At 46.2% G+C, this 15,656-nt stretch overlaps 1 long non-coding RNA gene across 1 annotated transcript; it reads right to left on the bottom strand.

Moving 5' to 3' along the window:
• Window positions 1-13,088: 13,088 nt before the first annotated feature.
• LOC112917136 (uncharacterized) lies at window positions 13,089-15,264 on the bottom strand. The gene is made up of 2 exons (XR_003234416.2): window positions 15,126-15,264; window positions 13,089-14,505 (listed from the first exon to the last, which is right to left on the bottom strand). It is a non-coding gene; the product is annotated as an uncharacterized lncRNA (long non-coding RNA).
• Window positions 15,265-15,656: the final 392 nt, after the last annotated feature.

Genomic DNA, 15,656 nt, shown 5'->3' with positions numbered 1-15,656 from the left:
AAGAGGGGAGGGGCAAAAAGTTTTGGCCAAAAATATGAAAAAACTGGAACCCTGGACACTGCTGGTGCAATGCAAAACAGTGTAGCCACTATGGAAGACAGTATGGAGAGTTCTCAAAAAATTAAAACTAGAGCTACCATGTGACCCACTAAGCCCACTTGTAATTATTTATCCAAAAGAATTAAAATCAGGATCTCAAAAAGATATTAACTAGTACTCTAATGTTTATTGCAGCACTACCCACAATAGTGGATGTGGGGGCAGCCCCGGTGGCGCAGCGGTTTAGCGCCGCCTGCAGCCCAGGGCATGATCCTGGAGACCGGGGATCGAGTCCCACGTCAGGCTTCCTGCATGGAGCCTGCTTCTCCCTCTGTCTGTGTCTCTGCCTCTCTCTCTCTCTCTCTCTCTCCTCTGAATAAATAAATAAATCTTTAAAAAAAAATAGTGGATGTGGGAATCACCTAAATGTCCACTGACGGATGAATGGATGGAGAGTATGTGGTATATACATACAATGAAATATTATTCAACCTTAAAAAGAAAGAAGGAAGTCCTGCAATTTGTGATAATATGGATGAACCTTGAGGACCTTATGCTAATTGAAATCAGCAGTAATAGAAAGATAAATATTGCATGATTCCACTAATATGAGGTATCTAAAATAGTCAAATTCATAGAACCAGAGAGTAGAATTGTGATTACAAAGGGCAGGGAAGAGAGAAATGGGGAGTTGCTAATCAATGGGCATAAAGCCTCCGTATGCAAGATGGGTAAGTTCCAGAGATCTCCTGTACAATATTGTGTCTATAATTAACATGTAATGTTATATTGTACTATGATCATAATAAAATAATACTATATTATACACTTAAACATTTGTTAAGAGGGTAGATCTCATCTCATGTTAAGTGTTCTCACAACAATAAAATAACTAGGAATTTAAAAATAAGATAAAAAAGAAATTCAAATCCTAAGGCAATACAGGACCTACTGAATCAGACACTTTGGGGGTGAGGCCCAGCTGTTTTTAGAGCCTCCAGATGATTCTGGTGCCTGCCACAGGTTGCAAACCATTGCCTAAGTAAATTCAGATACTAAATAATATTTGAAGGGTCACCAAATCATTAGATTCCTTAGGGTACCCATGTGTCTTCATGTTGGAGGAATGTTATCTTTACCCATGAATAATAACTTATTGAGCACCTACTGTATGCTCAGCACTATTCTAAGTGCCTCACATACATTAAATTTTATACCAATCCTGTGAGGTAGAAACCATTATTACTCTTATTATTCTTCCTATTCCTAGCAGGATCTGAGCCTAGGCAGTCTTGGCATAAAGTGTCCCCCTTCTGGCTCAAACTCTCGGGGAACATTTAGCCCACTGCCTGGCACAGTGTGTAATAAATTCTCATTAATTCAGAAAGTGAAATGTCAAAGATATGGGTCTTGAAAGGCCCTCATCTCAACTCTGGTTTTTCACTCTTCTTCCAGAGTGTATCTTGCGATTCAACTGAGCATTGCTTCCCAAGCCCGTCTCAGCACCGCATGAGGTATGTCGAGCAGGACTTACTTGGGACTGATTCGCTCTTTAAAACAAATTAGAGCAGTTGGCGCCTTCACCGACCCTCCCTTGCATTCAAATACTCTCTTATGAGGAGGAAAGTAAGTCCTACTAAGGGAGCAGAGGTGGTTATGGCACTTATGAGCCGTCCTGGTGCTCTATTGTGCGTACGATGCTTGTCTCAGGAGACCCAGTCTCAGAACTACTTAGCTCAATCAAGATTCTTTACCTTGAGGGGTCAAGGGACCCCTTGAGAATTCAGGGAAAGCTGCTGCCTCTGTCCTCATTAAAATGCACATTAAGGTGCAAGACTACATAAAATCCCATGTAGTTTGGGAAGGGCAGGGATCCCCTGAAGCCCATCCCTGAATCCCAAGTTAAGAAGCTCTGCCACAGAAGCTAGACCAGCCAGGTACTTTAATCATCCTTCCAAATTCAGGCTCAGTCTATTAATTTGTAATGTAACTCCTTACAGAGAGGATAACTCTCTGTAATACTGAAATTCATATGCTTTCTGATTATGTTCTGCCCTTGAGACACTTATGAAATTAGCTGTAGAGACTGATTTGGATGGGCAGGCACTATTTCTCACCTGACATGGGATTATATCAGGAGTATGCCCTGCCTGGGGTGCAGACTAATGTATCTCTGAAAATTCAAGTTCAAGCCCTCATCCTGATTATAATGGAAACTCTGTTCTTAGGGTTGTCCTACCCTAAATAATTTCTGAAACCCCTGAGAAATGGTTACACAATCTACAAGCAATCCTTCTAGCTGCTTTTTGGGCTTCAAAAAGCACCCCACCACCTTCTTGGACAGCTGTTGTGCTGGTCAATATATATATACATTTCCTCCAGCTCTTCCCAGCAAGACAATTCTAGTCCACAGATTAAGGAGACAGGAGTAAGGGGTCATGATAGGAAGGGCTTGATCCAAACACATGTCCCTTCTATGCTTCCCCAGGGCCAGAGTTTAATAATTGTAGTGCACATGTACCCTAGGGGAGGGTACCTAACTAGCTGGGTAATTGTCTCACTCTCTCTTGTGAATGTGTTTAACTAGACAGCTATCCTCCCAGAGGCTCACAGGTCATTCACAGCTGAGAGACTAGAAAGATTAATTGGAGGATTGAAAGGAAGCCCTAAGCAAAACTGGGATACCATAGCAGCCCCTTGCTCGGGGCAGCCAGAGAGCAGTGAGTATCCGGGGACTGAGGCTCCCACCAGATGGGAATGATGGAGAAAGGAGAGAGACAGGATGTCTAAGACAAACTTCACCTTATCCATATTTAAGTCCAAGGCCATCATTTCTCTTTCCAGATTCACCCAAGATGTGCCTAAGCTAACAAAGGCCTATTTCTACAAGGGTCAGGTGAAACTTCTTTCCCCAGACCTTGATGTCATTCAGGTTCTGCCTGACATCTTCACATTGGACCTGTGATAAAATGCACATTTGCTAAGTCATTCTACAATCCCTTGCAAAATAAACCACCCCAAACTTAGTGGTTAAACAACAATCATAGCTATCTTGAGTAACTTTTGAATTAGCTATTTGAACCATCTATTCTGAAGCTAGAGACAAAAATTATCTGTAAACATTGAACTCAAGTAGTTTTGCTTTTTTTTCTGCAGACGTATGGGTTAGCAATTTTGAAACTACTCTCTATATTCTAGGATTAAGAAAATAAGACAGGGGCACCTGGGTGGCTCATGGGCGTCTGCCTTTGGCTCAGGGCGTGATACTGGAGTCCTGGGATCGAGTCCTGCATCGGGCTCCCTGCAAGAAGTCTCTCTGCCTATGTGCCTCTCTTTGTGTGTCTCATCAATAAATAAATAAAATCTTTAAAAAAAAAAGATGAAAAGAAGACAATATATCATGTATGATAGGAGCCAGGTTTTTCACTATTGGAAAAGGAAGTCATAAATATGGAAAAGGAGAGAGTTAAAATGAAGCTCTGTGATGTTGGATTGGAATTAGAGATATCAATATAAACTTATGGTTTGAATTAATGGTTTTTAATACAGAGAGACAGTTAAAAAATAAAGTGTGTATGTGTGTATGTACCTGTGTATACAGACAGATACTTCCTAGGTCTGTACAGCCAAAAAGCAATGACACTCCAATAAGCAATAGGCTTCCCTGGCACCCAGATCTTGGTTTCTAAATACATTCCCCACTAAAAACAAACAGGGCAGGGCAGCCCCAGGGGGGTTCAGTGGTTTAGCGCCACCTTCAGTCCAGGGCGTGATCCTGGAGACCTGGAATCAAGTCCCACGCCAGGCTCCCTGTATGGAGCCTGCTTCTCCCTCTGCCTGTGTCTCTGCCTCTCTCTCTCTCTCTCTCTCTCTCTTTCTCTCTGTGTCTCATGAATAAATAAAGAAAATCTTTTTAAAAAATAAACAGGGCAGCTTAGGAAAATGGTTGATTCCAAGGCTTGGTGGGGCAGGAGCAATCAAACATAAGAGCCCCCAAAGGCCAAATCTGGGACAATTTAAGCATCAGAATAATTCATGACAGTAATAGATTATTGATTCAAATAAAATTAATTTGTTAAAACTGATTAAATGGGGTAAAAGGAAAACTCTTACAGTAGAATATTATAAATGCATAAGGAATGATGAAAATTAGAATGTCAACATTTGGCAGTCATCATGGCAATAACTGGTTCGTCAACTGAATCATCAATAGATACTAAAGCTAGTGGATCAGTGTCATGAGAAACAGGATATTCACGTGGTCTCAACATACCACTCTGTGAGGGCCACCTGGGTAGCTCAGTTGGTTAAGCATCTTCCTTGGGCTCAGGTCATGATCCCCAGGTCCTGGGATAGAGCCCCGCATCAGGCTCCCTGCTCAGCCAGACGTCTCCCTCCTCCTCTGCCCCTCACACCTGCTGTGCTATTTCTCTCAAATAAATAAAATATTTTAAAAAACAACAAACAGGGATCCCTGGGTGGCGCAGCGGTTTGGCGCCTGCCTTTGGCCCAGGGCGCGATCCTGGAGACCCGGGATCGAATCCCACGTCGGGCTCCCGGTGCATGGAGCCTGCTTCTCCCTCTGCCTGTGTTTCTGCCTCTCTCTATCTCTCTGTGACTATCATAAATAAATAAAAATTAAAAAAAAATAAAAAACAACAAACAAAACCCACAAAACAAAACATACCATTATTAATTAGAAAGAAAACTATAGTAAATTTATATGGACAAAACCATCAGAACACCATCACAGCCACGTTCAAATTTAACATCACCTGATCCCTTCTCTCATATTCCTGCCAAAAATGTATAGTCTGAAGGTAATGAGGAAACACCACATAAACCCAAATTGAAAGACATTCTACAAACGAACTGGCCAGTATGTATTCTTTGAACGTGTCAATCCCATGAAAAACAAAGAAAGGCAGAGGAACTGCCTGCCATACTCTGCCTCCTATACCATCCACACCCAAGGACTGAGCAATAAGAATGTGTGTTCCGAACAAGCAACCTTGGGCACCGTCCCACCCGTTTGTTCGTAAGAAACTTGTGGATTCGTTCGGTCAGCTGAGATGAATTCAGAGCTTGCCTGGGCGGGGGCCTTGTCTCAGGGAGCCCCCAGCCCAGTGAGCCTACAAAGGAGAGCACAGTTGCAGGCTGATGGAGGTAATCTAAGGGCGAGTCAGCTATCTCCGATTGCATTATTGCGGGCATATTCCCTGTATGAAAGCAAGAAAGTAGACATTTTCTGGAGAACTTTTTGCTAAAAGGTTAAATTCCTTTTTAAATCTCACCCAGAAAACCCAACCACTCCGAATATCTGCGCTCCCGTCTGGCCCCGCCCCGTCTGGCCCTGCCCCGTCTGGCCCCTCCCCGTCTGGCCCCTCCCCCACATGGCCCCGCCCCCATACGGCCCCGCCCCGTCTGGCCTCGCCCCGTCTGGCCCCGCCCCCGTCTGGCCCCGCCCCTGGAGCCCCTAGGCCCGGGCAGTGCTTAGGCGCTGGGTCTGCCTCCCCGCCGCGCTCTCATTGGTTAATGTTCCCTTCTCTTCGTAAGGTCGCTTTCACCTGTAGGGTTTGTTCGGCCGCCAGCCCTCCTCCTGCCTCTTCTTACAAAGAGATCATTACAGAGATTAAGAGAAAATAAGTGGCTGAGAAAATAAGTAGCCTTTCCCAAGAACACTGAAGACATTTAAAATTGTGCGTAGCTCTCTCCCCATTAGGTCACGCAGGCCTGGAAACTACTGAGGGGTTTTAAATCTCTCCAAAGGGAACGAGAGTGGAAAATGTACAATTTATTTATTTTTTTTTTTGACTTTTTTTTTTTTAAATTTTTTTATTTATTTATGATAGTCACAGAGAGAGAGAGAGAGGCAGAGACACAGGCAGAGGGAGAAGCAGGCTCCATGCACCGGGAGCCCGATGTGGGATTCGATCCCGGGTCTCCAGGATCGCGCCCTGGGCCAAAAGCAGGCGCCAAACCGCTGCGCCACCCAGGGATCCCCAAAAATGTACAATTTAAACCAAAATAACCCCTCTTGCGCCCAAAGAGTTTGATGACCCTGTAGATCACGGACATCCTTCCTAGGAAGGTCGGAGCTAGGTGGGGAGCCACCGCGCAGGCGCCAAACACCGGGAGAGGGCTGGTTTTTACGAGTGTCTCTGGCCTTACAGGTTAGAGAACCGTGCTCTGGGTTATTGTTCCGGGGAAGGGGTGAAAACACAGGGAAGCAAAACAAACATTGGAATAGACCTTGTGAGTTGTTTGAAATCATTATGTCTATTCATTTCACACAAATTGAATTTTTGTTTTTAAACTTAATACTTAAGAGTCCCGACTCCTTAAAAATAAACATGCGCAATGGTCTGAATGTTTGTGTCACTGCAAATTTCCTATGTTGAAATCTTAACCCCCAAAGTGATGGTGTTAGGAGGCAGAACCCGGGGAAGTACCTGGTGGGTGAAGGTGGAGCCCTCATGGGTGGGATCAGGGACCTTGAGAAAGAGAACAGAGAGCTTGCTTGCTCCTTCTGCCCTGAGAGGTTACAGTGACAAGACCACCGTCTCTGAGGAAACAAACCCTCAATAGACGCTGAATCTGTTAGTGCCTTGATCTGGATGTGCAGCTTCCAGAACAGTGAGAGATAAATTTCCATTGCTTATTCGCCACCTAGTCTATGGCATTTTGTTATAGCAGCCAGAATGGACTAAGATAACATGGAAATCCCAAAATGTGCGTGACTGATGACTCCTCAGTTAAAGTCGTCTCCCTGAGGCTGGAGGGCGCGAGTTAGACGCTTAGTGCTATGTGGCGCTGACTGGCCCCCTAGAAGGCCCTTCTCAGTGTGGCTCTGGCGTTCCCAATTCTGACTTGATCTTATTCAATCCCCACATCACCCTCTGGAGGAACAGAGTGACATCACTGTTCCTCCAGTATGCCAGGTTCTCCTGTCTTGCTGGCAAGGAGGATTATGCTTCGTTGCCCCCTTGAAAGAAGGTTTGGCCACTTAACTTGCTTTGGCCAATGATATGTGAGTGAAAGGGACACATTTACTCCCATGCGAGCTCTGTCTTTTCTTCCTACAGAGATCTTGGAAGCAGTGCCTTAAGACCAAGGCACCTTGGAAAAATGAACCAACCCATAGAGAACAGCTTCCCTGGAAGATATCTCCACAGTAGACTTCTTTGCATGAGTAAGAAATGGACTCTAGGGGGATCCCTGGGTGGCTCAGTGGTTTGGCGCCTGCCTTCGGCCCAGGGTGTGATCTTGGAGTCCCGGGATCGAGTCCCACACAGGGCTCCCTGCATGGAACCTGCTTCTCTCTCTGCCCATGTCTCTGCCTCTCTCTCTCTCTCTCTTCTCTGTGTGTGTGTCTCTCATAATAAATAAAATCTTAAAAAAAAAAAAAAGAAATGGACTCTAGTGATATTAAGCAACTGAGATTTCGGGGGGCCTTGTTACTGTAGGGTATAATAAGCTTTGTTCAGTATTACATGGTGGAAATGATCCAAATGCCAGTTCTTGTTCCAGTGCCTCGGATGGTCTGGCTTTTTCCACCTCCTGCCCCTTTGGAAGCTAGCCACCATGTAAGAAATGCAGCCTTGCTGAGACCACTGTGGGAAGTCAGCTACATGCACAGGCCCTAAAGGACGAGACACTACCTGGGAAGAGAGAAACCAAAGTGGGCCACACATTTGAGTAAAAAGTCCTTTTGGTAGTGAATCCTCCAGTGGCACCACATGACACCATATAGAACAGAGATAAACCATTCAGCCACACCATCCATGAAGTCCTGACCTGCAAAATAAATGGTTGTTTTAAACCATTCCGTGTCAGGCATTTTGTCTCCCAGCTGTAGATCACCAGAGTACTGAATAACAAATATTTCACAGTGGACAACAATTATTGTTTAAATTGCCCTGTATTTGGGATATAAGTCACAGCTCAGGCTTCTATAGCCTATTAGTTCCAAATCAGACCAACATCAATGTCGAAATACAGTAGCTCTGAGCCCCCAGCCCCTTGATTGCAACTCTGTAGACCCTGTCATCATCCTTACTCCAATCAGTTCTCCCAAGTTACTTCAAGGAGCCCTCAAACCAGTGTGTTAGTATCAGTCACCATGAGGTGTTCAATGTTACTTCTCTTGTGCTCTAAGTACCACTCATTCCCGTCTTCTGCCTGAGATACCATCAAAAACTGCTGACCACCACAGCCTCACTGGTCTTGTCACAGGGGCCGTCTCTGGGTACTGTTGCTAGGGGCTGCTACACAATATGCAGCCACCCTACTGCTTCTCTCTGTACCATGTACAAACCAGCAGCGCCAGGGCAACCCGGGGGTGCAAAGGAGCCGTCAGAGGAATGCCATGATCCTTCTCCCAGCTGCCTAGCCAAGATGCCCTGTTTGAACAATTCACAAGCATCTTACCAAAAAAAGCAACAAACAAAAACCTATATGTGTTCCTACACACAAAACCTTTTGCGCATGGTGGAGAACTAAAAGAATTCTTAAATACATCTTTCGTCTTAGACTTTTGCATCTATGTCCATGCTGGCCAGCAAGATACAGATGCGGGAAACTGCAAAAGCTAGAAGGTATCCACACCAGATAACAGGAAGCAGCCTCAGAGAAAGAGTAGAAAAAGTAAATGAACACCGAAGGCAGGGGCGCAAGGAGAAGGAGTGAAGGGGAAGGCATCCAGCCCGGAGCAGGATTCTCCAGCACTCAGGGGCCAGGCTGTAAGTGCCTGCTCAATAATGAATGGAACCAGTCAGCTCCCCGAGGAATCCCTGAAACCTCTATTCCTGAGATAGTTGAATTATTGATGGAAAACATGCGATGTTGTGGCCTGAGCTGACAGCTGGAAGACAAGCTGACAGCAATTTAAATTGATTCTGGCCCCAATAAAGTGGAGGCCACTTTCTGATTTTCAGAGATGCTCAAGCCCCCGGGCAGAGATGGTGAGGGGGTCCTGGTTTTCCAAGGGTCCATAACTCTCCCTGAGGAGACACTGGCCAGAGCCTGGGCTTACCCAGTGCCATTTCTTACTTATGTGTGAGTCCCTGGGGACTCCTGTTAGTTCCTCCACGTATTTGAGCATTTCTCTACAGCTCCATGCCCCACTGGGGTCTGCTGGGTCTGGCTGACTTCTGGTTGGAGCTGGGGCTTCCATAACAAAGAACCACAACCTGGATGGCTCAAACAACAGAGCTCTATTGGCTCAATTCAGGAGGCTGGAAATCTGAGATCGAGGTGTCAGTAGGGTTGGTTCCCTCTGAGGGAGGTTCTGTTCCAAGGCTTTTTCTTCGACACTAATGGTTTGTTGGCAATCTTTGATATTTCTAGATGTGTACATGCCTTTCCCCTTCTCATAAGAACACAGTCATGTTGCATTAGGGCCCACTCCATGACCTCACCTTAACTTGGTCAAGTGTTTGATGATTCTGTTTTCAAATAATTGTCCAAATAAGAGTCCAAAAGATTCTATTCATTTTGCAATAGATATCAAATCAACACATTGTACACCTTAATTTTACACAATGTTATATGTCAATTATACCTCAACAAAGCTGGGGGAAAAGAGGCAGGAAAAAATAAAGACCCATTACCAAGGACAATCACATTTGCGGGTACTGGGGGTGGTTAGGGCTTCAACATCTTTTGTGGGGATACAATTCAATCTGTAACCAAGCCCTTTATACCCGACCTGGCTTTCCTTTCTCTGCACTGACTCCTGGTCCCCATCAATGTAGAAGACTCTACATTCTACCTATCTCTTGGCCCCAAACCAGGGGCATCCTGGTCACTCCTGGAGCTCCATGCCTCATCTGTTCCCTGGCCCTGGCTTCAGAATGCCCACTCAAGTGAGTGCTCCAACCCTGAAGGTCCGGGATCCTTGACAATATGGAACACCGTGTCATTGTCATCAATCTTGCCAGGCTCTCAAGGACTCAGACCACTACTGGATACGCACTATGTGTAGGAACCAGCCCAGTCAAAATGCTGGACCTCACAGAAGGTCTAAAGGGTAACAGTCAACATCATGGAAGTGTATTTGCTACAATATGCATGTTGTCTCACAGGCTAGCAAAAAATCCTGGATTTTCTCAGCCCCTGAGGTCACCACCAGAGTACAGAGCTAGCCCTCAAAGGACTTGTGTACTGATCCCAGCTCCCACTGATAATCATCTGAGTGACTTTGAGCAAATCACATAACCTCTCCGTAACTTCCTTCCCTCATCTATAAAACATGTGCACTGAACTTGGTATCTCTAAGCTCTTCAGCACTAAGAATTAGGACAGGCAGGCAGAAATCAAGCAGGAAGTATGTGTGATACCTAGTGATATGTTTTCCCAAGGGGCAGGTCCAGCACATTGCCTAGAGTGTGAAAGATACCCAACTGATATTTGTTGACTAACTAGAAGGATCAATGAATTAATGAAAGTCATAGATGTTTGATAATGTTTTTCATAAGTTCCAAAGTTTTTACCTGGTCAATGACAAGTCTGAGGAGAAGGATTTCCTACAGTCGTGTTGACCACCCAAATAGACAGACACAGCTGCAGCACTGGGGAACCCGAGGTTAGGGATCCTGGCCAGGAGATCTCCACCGAAGGCTTTTCTGAAACAAATTTTGTCTTCCTGTTCCTCTGCTACTCTTTTCCCAGCTACTGCTCACTTGTTTTTGTGTAGACACACCCGCTCTCTCTGGCATTGACTCAATGGCTAAAGCATGGGAAACTCTAGCATTTAACCATGGCCCCATCCCAGGAAAATTTCCCAAGAAAGGGGAAAAACACTGGAAGTGAGGGAAACACTGGGGCATGGCATCAGTGTACTTGTGTGTAAGGGGCAGAATTCAAAAGAACAAAAACATCCCCCAATGATTAAAAAAAAAGAAAACCCTGAGATTTTCTTTCTCCCTCTACAACTTCTCTTTGTTGTGCCTCTCCCAGCTTCTAGAAGCAGCCCCCCTTCTGCTGCCCAGGGAGAGAAAAATGAGAAGGTGGGACAAGTATGGGAGAGATAGAGGCCGAGGAAAGGAATGGACTGGAGAATGATTAACAGAGTTCTGGAGAGTTTTCCCCATTTACCAGGAAAGGGAGAAAATTATGTACAACTGGCATCTCTACAAAAGAGAACTGGAACACTCTAGCCTCTCCCTGCCCGGCCAAGCCCTTGCACAACTACCCTTCAGATGCTCCGCCTTTCAGAATTGCTTCACCCGGCCCTGGGTCCCAAGACCTCCCTCCTTATCTCGATAAGTGCCTTGGGGCTGGCAGGGGATGGGGTACAGCTTCACTGGGGGAGCAGGCATTGGAAGCCAAGGGGCAGTGCAGTGCTGGTATTGGGGAGGCAAAGATGGGAAGGCAGGGTCTCCACCTGCCGGCGAGGCTGTCACAGAGACTCCACGGCCACTCTGGGACCCACAGATATGGGCCTACATGGGAGCATCAGGAAGCTTTCACAAAGAAGCTGAGACTTGGAGAATAAATAGGTGTTCTCCAAGTAGAAAAACAAGGAGGACCTCCCGCCAAAGGACAGTACGTGCCAAGGAGCCCTGAACATTCTATCAACCAGAAGCAGTTCAGTGTGGCTGTGCTGCACAGCTCAAGGTGGGAAGGAGCAGGCAATGAGGTCAGGCTGAGAGCTTTGGACTGTTACTTGAGGAGGACTCGGTGAGGTTTGTAATCCAGGTGGAGCACTACTCAAAATGATGCAAGTGGAAAGACAAGGAGTCGCTTGAGTCTAAATGTTTGTGTCTCCCCCTTCTTCACCCCCAGATTCACATGTTGCACCCTCATGCCCAATGTGATGGTATGTGGAGGTCCATAGGGTATGAGTGTGGAGCGCTCATGAGTGGGATTGGTGCAAAAGAGACCCTCAGAGCTCTCTTGCCCCTTCCACCAAGTAAAGCTCAATGGAGAAGTATACAACCTGGAAGAGGGCCCCCACCTGATCATGCTGGCACCCTGATCTAGGACTTCCAGCTTCCAGAACCATGAGAAATAAATTTCTGCTGTTTATAAGCTACCTGCCAGATGGTATTTCACCATAGCAACCCAGGTGGACTAAGATAGGAGCCAAGAAGAGAATGCAGCTGTAGAAATAGCATGATGAGGTGGCGGTCAGGGACTTGGCAGTACCTGGCCACTGGACAAGTTCCCGAATCTCTCTGGGTCTCTCCTGTGAAATGGGTATAACAGAATCTGCACTTCAAGGCATTGTGGTTATGAGAAATCATGCAGGTGCTTGGCTTAGAGGAGGCCTCTCTGTGCACAGAAGCCATGAGTAGCTGTACAGCAGAGACCTACTTAGTCACACTGAGATTGTGCTAATTCAATTATTTCTGATCACCATCCCCCCTCCAAGAAAAAAGTGAAGAGGAAAAAATGATTTTATTTTACTTATTTTGGTGAATTATGGATGGCCACAAACTCTTTGACACTCCTCCCATAGGTAGGTGGGTTCTGTGTCCCCTGATCTTGGGCAGGCTCTGAATATCCACACAAAGGAATAGTATTTAGCCTATGGAGTGAAGCACTGATACATACTACACATGGATGAACCTTGAAAATCCCATTGGTAAGTGAAAGAAGCCAGACTCAAATGGTCACATCATCTATGATTCTGTGGACATGCCGATTCCTTAGGCAAATCCACAAAGATGAAAAGCAGGTTGGTGGCCGCCAGGGGCTGGAGGGGGAGAGGAATGGAGAAAACTGCTTGATGGGTCTGGGATTTCCTTTTGGGGTGATAACAATGTGGAACTACATAGAGGTAGCAGTTACATATCATTATAAATATCCTAAGTGCCGTTGAATTGTTTGCTTTAAACACCAAACTAGGGCCAGCCCCGGTGGCGCAGTGGTTTAGCGCTGCCTTCAGCCCAGGCTGTGATCCTGGAGCCCCGGGATCGAGTCCCACATCAGGCTCCCTGCAAGGAGCCTGCTCCTCCCTCTGCCTGTGTCTCTGCCTCTCTCTCTGTGTTTCTCATAAATAAATAAAATCTTTTTTAAAAAAATAAATAAACACCAAACTATTCACTTAAAAATGATTAATTTTATGTTATGCGAATTTCACATCAATAGAAAGAGTAAATGTAGTTGCTTTTGTGGAGCATAAAAAAGTACTAATCATAGTTTGGGGATCTTTTCTTCCCCGCTCACACAGGGCTTCCAGAAACACTTTACATTTGTCAAAAATGACACATGCTGGCCTGTCAAGAGGCTGGTGCAGAATATGAGAGTGCAGAATATGAGAATAAGCCATTTTCTTTGAGCAAAATGCTAAAATGATTTTTATCATATTAATTATTGGTATATACCCAGAATATTGGCCATATGTATATATATTCTGTCTCCACTAAATGTGAACACTTAAAATTTGGAGATTCCTCTTAGGATTCTGCAGAGAACTGTTTTCTCGTTAGGAGCGTGTTGATTAGAGGAAAACACTTTGAAGAAAAGACATCCCACATGTTAATACTTTGGAGGGGGGGTGGGAAGCGGCTAATAGGAGCAGGGAAGGAATGAAGTTTGCTTCTGTTGCATTCAGCATTCTCCGTGGTGCTGAGGAAGGTTGAGGTAGGTGGGAGTCACTGGGAATGCTTTGGCAATGAGCTTGGGGAGTTGAGGGGGAGTTCAGGGAATGGGGACACCACAGAGTTCTGAGGCCTGAAGCTCATGGTTTTGTGAGGGGTCATGGACCCAGGAGAGCACCAGGGAAACAAGAGCTGAGAGCCAATGTCCTTTAAAACCTTGCACTAGATTTGCTGATCCGTCCCTATAGAGTGAGATGAGGGCTCTCAAGGGTGGCACTAAAAGCTTTCTTCGAGGATTGCCTTAGTATTTTGGGGATCACACAACTTATTTCATAAAGGTGGAGGTAAATGCAAGGATACAGGAATACTCCGATTCAGGGTCAGGGGACCTGACTTACAGTCCTAGTTATGTGACCAACTGGGCAGTGTCAGGCAAGTCACTGAATTTCTCCGCTGCCCACCTCTGTCAAGCGAGGGGCAGCCCCAAACATCTTCACCAGCAACCAATGTCACATTTGCATCGTTCTAAGAAACACACAGTTAAGCCGATAGGGTCATCTATAAGCTAGAAGCCTGGGGATGAGCATGTTTTATAAACTATAGAGAGTATGCAAAGGTAAGGAATTTTTACGGGAGCTTGAAAACGCAGGCCCATTTAATTCTCTTGGTAAACAATCATGAATGAGGCAACAGATCTTCAGTGAGCTCTGTGCTGGGTGCTGAGGATACAGAGAAACTAGGATAAGCCCCTCCTTGGAGAGCCTGGAACTGGGAGAGGGAGAGCAGCACATGCCATGACAGCTGGGGGCCACGTTGGTGTTGCGCTTGTGCAGAGCCTGGGGCACTCATTCGGTCTGAGTCTCAAAGGATAGATTCCAGCCAAGGCTCTTGTGGCTTCAAGCAGTAGAGTCTCCTCAAACTAGTTAAAGTGAAAAAGAAGCTTTTGCAGTGTTAATTGAGGAATCTCACGGAACCCAAGCTCAGGAAATGAGTTATGCAGCCCTGGGTTGTTGAATTAGAACAAGACCCTGAAAAGACTAGAAGCCCGGTACCTCCCCAACCCCCTCTTCCCCTCCTCTTCTCCCCTCCTCTCTCTCTCTCTCTCTCTCTCACTCTCATTTCTCATTCCCTCTGTGTCTCTTCCTTTTTCCCTGTAGATCAGCTTCTTCTGCTTGTTCATCAGCTTGTAAATAGTCCCAATACGGCTGCCATAGGCTTCAAGCCTAGAATCCAGATAAACTTCTAGTTCCATGTTTTTGTTTTGTTTTGCTTTGTCTTTGTTTGGTCAGTACCTAGCCACAATTGACAGAATTAGTTCAAATGCTAGAAGGAAAGAGCGATCTGATTGATCCAGCCGAATTCTTCAATTCAGGGCACCAAAGTCACTAGCCAGCCGGTAGTTAGCTATTTGGGGCTCAGGTGACCCACCTCTAGTCCCTCTTCCAAGGGCTATGGGCCAGGCAAGTCACCCAGGAGTGGGTGGAGTTGTTTGATCCGGTAGGGAAGGGACAAGGGAGAGATGGACGGAAGGAGGCTTACCTAGCAGGAAGCAGCACACGGGGAAGCCTGCAGGTGGAAAGCTGGGGCTGCTCGGCTCCGGAGGGCTCAGCGAGGGCCGCCTTCCGCCTTCCTCCCGAGGCACTACCTGAACTAACTACGTACCTGACAAGCACCAGGGCACCAGCCAATCAGAACAAGCAGTGGCTGTGCACAGCTGCGTGTCAGAAATGCCCGAAGGTCAGGCCTGCCTTTATTATGAAACCCGTCCGGTTGCTTCCTGTGTCCAGGGGACTTGGTCTGGCTGAGGATGTTTAGAAGCTGCTCTTCCCTTTCTCAGGCTTTCTGAGAATTAAGAGAAGGAGGGAGCTGAGTGTCGGGGCCCCATTGGAGGCCACAGCGAGTTCTGCGTGAGTCAGTAACCCAAGCGTGGGAAGTTTCTGACAAAGCTTCTCAGCCTCTGGCCCTGGTTGTTCGCACAGATGACTCATCGGAGCTCCTGTCTGCCTCCTCGGGGGAGCCAGCCTATCTGCAGCTGTGCGAGGGGGGGGGGGGGGGGGCGAGGGGAGTGGC

Source organism: Vulpes vulpes, chromosome 13, assembly GCF_048418805.1.
Source record: "Vulpes vulpes isolate BD-2025 chromosome 13, VulVul3, whole genome shotgun sequence".
Classification (NCBI taxonomy): domain Eukaryota; kingdom Metazoa; phylum Chordata; class Mammalia; order Carnivora; family Canidae; genus Vulpes; species Vulpes vulpes.
Note: the sequence above shows the minus strand (reverse complement) of the source record. Positions and strands in the feature narration are given on the sequence as shown.